Here is a 7002-nt window from a genome sequence, read left to right as displayed (position 1 = left end):
AGAAGTTAAAAGTTATAAACATATTTAACAGCTGCACCCAAGAAGGAAAGAACACAACTGTTTTACCAAGCCATGACAATGTAAACAAGACAAATAATTACCTTTTTAGACGGCTCAAAGTGCTTTCTGCACCTTGTTAGGCCTGTGCGTGCACGAAGGGCTGAAGCTGGAGCGGTCCTGTGTGATTCAGGAAGTGATTACCATCATTTTCAACTGCCAATTTGCAGAAAAAATGATTAATCCGACACAAAATAATTTTTTTATATACACAACATCCAGCGCAGAGTGCGTGGCAGCCGGTGAAACAAAGAATGGCGTCCAGCTGTGAACACAACGGGTGGGATCATCACAACGACGTGCGTGCTACTGCATGAATCAAAGACATGCTCGTGTCAGGGGGCCTTAAGTCAGCTCTCCTCTGTCCACTAAGTCCCACAGTCAGATGTGTGTTCAAGTTTGTCGGGGCGTGGCTTTGGACAGAGCACTGACGGGGTAGTGGGGAGGGGGTGGAACCTAGAGGAGGTGCTACTTTCAAATCTTCCTAGCTCTCTTGCTAGCTCTCCCGGACTAACAACTCTAGCTTTAACGTTACCCACATTTCAAGATTAAGGATAATGATTGACCCACAGAATTGCCTTGAAAGCATTGACACAGATCAAGATTATTGGGTTCAAAGGTCAAAAATTTTACTTGCACTTCAATTTGTGCCAAACTTGGCACATGTATAGCAGGTTTTAGGAAGTGCCTAGGTGATGTCAGTCACTGGCGTAAAGGTCAAGGTCTCTGTTGGAATACTCCCAGATCATTTGTCGGATTTTTTCTTTTACCATTCTTGGAATGTGGATGAATGCTGACCCCAGAATTACTCTTAAAGCACTTGTTTTGGAAAAGATCAAGGTTATTGGGTTCAAAGGTCAGAAGTTAGATTTGCACTCCGAACTCCACTAAATTTGGCGCACATACAGTATATACATGTTTTCGGGAATTGTCCAGGTAATATCAATCATTGGCGTAAAGATCAAAGTCTTTGTTGAACTACTCCCAGATCATTTGGCAGATTTTTGTCTTCTTTTTTTCTACCAAGCTTGGTATATATCTGACAGTAGACTTTGCCCTAGAACTGTCCTTAAAGGGTAGATTTAGGCAAACAAGTAATTGGGGTTAAGGTCAAGTAACTTGATTTTCACCCTGATTTGGGCAGAACTTGACACACATACATAGGTGTATTAGAGAATTGGCCTGGCAAGATCAGCCACAGGTCAGTCTGCCTGTTAATTGCCTGTTGGAATACTGACCTTTGCAGGCAAAGGTCAGTATTCCAACAGGCAATTAGTCATGTTATTTATCAATAATTTCTATCCTAAACAATGGTCTTTGTATCCAAGGGTAGTTTACACCAGTCTAATTTTTGTTTCATCTGTATCTAAAATATAACACAAACCATAACACGGACAGACTAGGACAGCACAGCAAAGCTATTCACAAGTTACAAACTGCAATACCAGTACAGGGCACATACATGTAATGTATATCTAGAAAACAATACCAGGTGAAAAATAAAACACTTCTTCAGTATCTCATCACAACTGACGTGTAATAATCAAAATAATGAAATGTGACTGAATAGGCAGCTCCATTGTCTGTCTGTAAATCTTTGAACATGCATGACGCAACTACACAATTCACTAATACATTTATGTTGCCACATTTTGAAAATATCAAAAGCAGATGTAATTAATTTCCAGAATATGTGTGTGACTGGCTTTTCCATCGATTAATTTTGCACTGATTGCATGACTGGTACCAGCGATTCAGATCTTATTTTTCTGTGGTCATGTATTACACCAGATCAGTATGATTTGCATTTACAGTACCTGCATGAGGCTTTTTGTTAGGTCATTTTAGTTAAGAATGACTGCCAGCTCTTCATTAATAGAACAATGCACACAGTGGAGGAACAACAGAACATTTTCTCTCCTTACGAAAAGGGCAATCGCTACTGTCAAAACAGCAACATGTTCATACCAAGATTAAATAACTACTATGTTAATAATAAAATATCTGCAATATCAGCGTGATCAATGGTTTTTGTTGTTGTTTTTGATCAGACAAATGTTGATGTTGATCAATTAAACAATGCATTTGCAAATGCTGAAGTCTTTCTGATTGCAACTAGTGTTACCATATGGAAGACCATATTCCCCGGCCTTCAGGCACAACTCTGGATGACAGAGCTGATAGCCAGTGGTTACTCTCTATATACACTCAACAAAAATATAAACGCAACACTTTTGGTTTTGCTTCCATTTTGTATGAGATGAACTCAAATATCTAAAACTTTTTCCACATACACAATATCACCATTTCCCTCAAATATTGTTTACAATCCAGTCTAAATCTGTGATAGTGAGCACTTCTCCTTTGCTGAGATAATCCATCCCACCTCACAGGTGTGCCATATCAAGATGCTGATTAGACAGCATGATTAGTGCACAGGTGTGCCTTAGACTATCCACAATAAAAGGCCACCCTGAAAGGTGCAGTTTTGTTTTATTGGGGGGGATACCAGTCAGTTTCTGGTGTGACCACCATTTGCCTCATGCAGTGCAACACATCTCCTTCGCATAGAGTTGATCAGGTTGTCAGTTGTGGCCTGTGGAATGTTGGTCCACTCCTCTTCAATGGCTCTGCGAAGTTGCTGGATATTGGCAGGAACTGGTACACGCTGTCGTATACGCCGGTCCAGAGCATCCCAAACATGCTCAATGGGTGACATGTCCGGTGAGTATGCCGGCCATGCAAGAACAGGGACATTTTCAGCTTCCAAGAATTGTGTACAGATCCTTGCAACATGGGGCCGTGCATTATCCTGCTGCAACATGAGGTGATGTTCTTGGATGTATGGCACAACAATGGGCCTCAGGATCTCGTCACGGTATCTCTGTGCATTCAAAATGCCATCAATAAAATGCACCTGTGTTCTTTGTCCATAACAGACGCCTGCCCATACCATAACCCCACCGCCACCATGGGCCACTCGATCCACAACATTGACATCAGAAAACCGCTCACCCACATGACGCCACACACACTGTCTGCCATCTGCCCTGGACAGTGTGAACCGAGATTCATCTGTAAAGAGAACACTTCTCCAATGTGCCAAACGCCAGCGAATGTGAGCATTTGCCCACTCAAGTCGGTTACGACGACGAACTGGAGTCAGGTCGAGACCCCGATGAGGACGACGAGCATGCAGATGAGCTTCCCTGAGACGGTTTCTGATAGTTTGTGCAGAAATTCTTTGGTTATGCAAACCGATTGTTTCAGCAGCTGTCCGAGTTGCTGGTCTCAGATGATCTTGGAGGTGAACATGCTGGATGTGGAGATCCTGGGCTGGTGTGGTTACACGTGGTCTGCGGTTGTCAGGCTGGTTGGATGTACTGCCAAATTCTCTGAAATGCCTTTGGAGACAGCTTATGGTAGAGAAATGAACATTCAATACACGAGCAACAGCTCTGGTTGACATTCCTGCTGTCAGCATGCCAACTGCACGCTCCCTCAAATCTTGCAACATCGGTGGGATTGTGCTGTGTGATTAAAACTGCACCTTTCAGAGTGGCCTTTTATTGTGGGCAGTCTAAGGCACACCTGTGCACTAATCATGGTGTCTAATTAGCATCTTGATATGGCACACCTGTGAGGTGGGATGGATTATCTCAGCAAAGGAGAAGTGCTCACTATCACAGATTTAGACTGGTTTGTGAACAATATTTGAGGGAAATGGTGATATTGTGTATGTGGAAAAAGTTTTAGATCTTTGAGTTCATCTCATACAAAATGGGAGCAAAACCAAAAGCGTTGCGTTTATATTTTTATTGAGTGTAATTACTCTATACATGTGGAACCTACAAACTCAAACATTGTCTGTACACACAAAAATCCTACCCACTTATGAAACCACCTTATTTTGGAGACAAGCATTTATTTTAGTGGGATTAGTTATTAAAATTTCTTTGTACTATATTTTGTTATTTGCATTTTAATCAGAATCAAATTTATTGCCAAATAAGGTCTCACATACAAGGAATTTATGTTAAGTGTCGACGCGGGTTGAGGAGCGGACCTGCGTCAGACAGAACCCAGCACTAAAAATAACCAGAAAGAAACCCACTACCACCAGACAAACACCCCCCAGGTGGACACGACAAACTGACTCTCTGTGAAGCAAAGAAGAGGTGAGGTAAGTCAGCAGTTACAACAATATCTTTCAAAAGACACACGCTATCAGCAACACATTCAGGTCTGTATCTTTTTAACTTTATGCAAATGAGCAGCTTCTCACAACAGGTGGAGGATCACTTATCCGCACGCCACAGCAGTGAGAAGCAAACTGCACAACTCTCATCACAATTCAAGTATACTGTGTAACAAAACACCAAGTTACTATCAACAATTAATCAAACACTTAATTACCTTTAACGTGTGCTGACAGCATGTGTCCTCACCCTTCCCTGCTTCACGGGCTCGATGTGTCAAACCCAGGCGCGGTCCTCAGCGTCTCACAAATGAACATCACAAGGTCGAGTTCCCGGCAGTTCTGCTTGAATCACACATGACTTAAATGCAGAACGCCATCCAATTATCTGCTTCAGCTGAAAGTCTTTAAGGTTGCATGTGAGCACCAGTCACAGGTGCAACACATGATGTTGATGAGGGTGAGGACTCTTCAGCCAGCACCCTCTCCACAGACAAATCAGTTTCCATGCCACCTGAAGAGCAAAGAAAAGAAAAGAACACCAAAATATCCAGCCACACCCCCCAACACACAACAGTACCCCCCCATCAACGGGAAGCCATCCGGTGACCGAACAGACCAGGCCCAAGAACAGCACCTCCCTCCGGGGTCCACGTCAGGAAGCAGACAGCACCACGCTCCCAAGGTCCACCACAGACAGCAGGACAGGCACCACAGCTGGAAGGCCGGCTGGCATCAACAAAAGCCCCAAAACATTCCCCAGTACAATTCAACACAGAAAAAACATAAAACACACCCAAAACCTCCCCAGGGGACTGTCCCATCAAACCCCGGGAAGAAAAGAAAAGCACCCAAACGCAAAAACCCAACACAGCCCCACAAACACAATACAAACGTAAATGCATAAAAGAAAAATAACAAACAACCCCCCCAGAATGACCTGCAGAGCCCAACCCCCCCCCCCCCCCCCAGAAGGCCTTCATCGCCAGTTCCAGGAGGAACAGCCAGAACCATAATCCCACAAAGGTCCCCAGGTGTATATGGAGCAAACGGCGCCCCCCAGAGGACCGTACCATCAACCCCAGGAGGAACCCTCCCCACAACCCCGGAACCCCAGACCTGGTCACACTTGGCTAGTTGGCCCCAAGCCAATTCCCCCCCAGAGGACCGTCCCATCAACCCTGGAGGTGGAACCCGGAAGGAAACAGAACAAAATCAAAAATCAACCCCCGGAGGACTACCAAAAACAACCCCGGGGGGATATAAAACGACCATAAACCCTGTTACCCTCCCCGGCACCCTGAAAGACCCCGGGTCCCTCCCAGAGCCCCTCGGCGGCTCAACTTTGGCGAACGGCTCAAAACATTGAGCCGGAGAAGGGAACAGGAAAAAACTAACCCAGCTCCAACCCCAAGGCGCAGCGGAGAACCGGAAATACGTCCGGTGCCCCAACTCGACCATACCCCAGCCTCTCGGGAGGGGTGGAACTACCGAAATGGCGAACGGCAACAGATCGGCCCACCCCTCCGACTGAGGTAAGTCTCCGCTGCACCACACCCCGGCAACACCAATGACGAACGGTACAAAGGCTCACCGAGGCTGGAGTGGAACCGGGCCCTAACCAAACCAAGAAAAACGCCTCTAACACCCCCCCCCCCCCCCCCCAGGTGCAGAGGTCTTCTGAGAATGCTCAGCGTGACCAACCTGCACCACCCCACAACCCACAAGACAAACGGTCTTGGGGCAAGTGAGGTTGGGGTTAGGAATGTAGAGAAATAAAAAACAACAAAATAAAACGACCCAACAACCCAAACAGAAAATACCTAAAAACACATAAAAAATTAACAATGACGTGAGTCCAGGCGGACTTCTAACCGCCTAACAATCACTCCACCAGATACGCCTCTGCCTCCCCATACAATTATAACCCCTATTTAAAGAAACAAAACATTTACTCGTGCTAGATTTTTTTTTTTTTATGTGTGTTATTTTGCCTGTCCCAGAACACCTGGAGATACGTCACCATTATTTTTCTTGACGTTTATATGTCGGGGCAATACAGTAATCTCTGCTCGTCCGAGCTGCATGGGCTCGTCAACAGGAGGAGCCAGAGGTCCCGTCGGAGGAGCCTCAGTGGGGCGAAGAAGAGGCGGCTCAGATCTGTGTCGGGGAAAGCCCCGAGACTAAAAAACCTGCTCTGATGGGCGTCCTCTCTCGCGTCCACGCTCCATCTGATCATCTAGACGAATCACCAACGATATTAGCTCATCTAAATCATTTGGCTCGTCACGGACTGCCAGCTCGTCTTTTAATGACTCATTTAACCCGTCTGCAAACACGCCCCGTAAAGCTGCGGCATTCCAACCTGACTGAGCAGAAAAAATCCGGAAGTCCACGGAATACTCCGCCGCACTCCGCCTCCCCTGCCTAAGATTCAGCAACCGTTGAGCAACGGTATTCGTTTTCACCGGATGGTCAAAAACCAGTCGGAACTCCCGGGAGAAATCCTTAAAGGACCCTAACAATGGTGAGTTGTTACTCCACAACGCTGTGACCCAAGCTAAGGCGTCACCTCGGAGCAAATTTGTCACATATGAAACACGGCTCCCATCAGAAGAGAAGGAAGCCGGTCGCTGAGCAAAAACCAGAGAACATTGCAACAGAAACGAAGCACAGGCTTTGACGTCTCCCGCATAAGGCTCCGGATGACAAATAATCGGTTCGAACACCGAATCTCTGGGTGACGG

Source organism: Thalassophryne amazonica, chromosome 6 (assembly GCF_902500255.1).
Source record: "Thalassophryne amazonica chromosome 6, fThaAma1.1, whole genome shotgun sequence".
In the NCBI taxonomy this organism is placed as follows: domain Eukaryota; kingdom Metazoa; phylum Chordata; class Actinopteri; order Batrachoidiformes; family Batrachoididae; genus Thalassophryne; species Thalassophryne amazonica.
Note: the sequence above shows the minus strand (reverse complement) of the source record.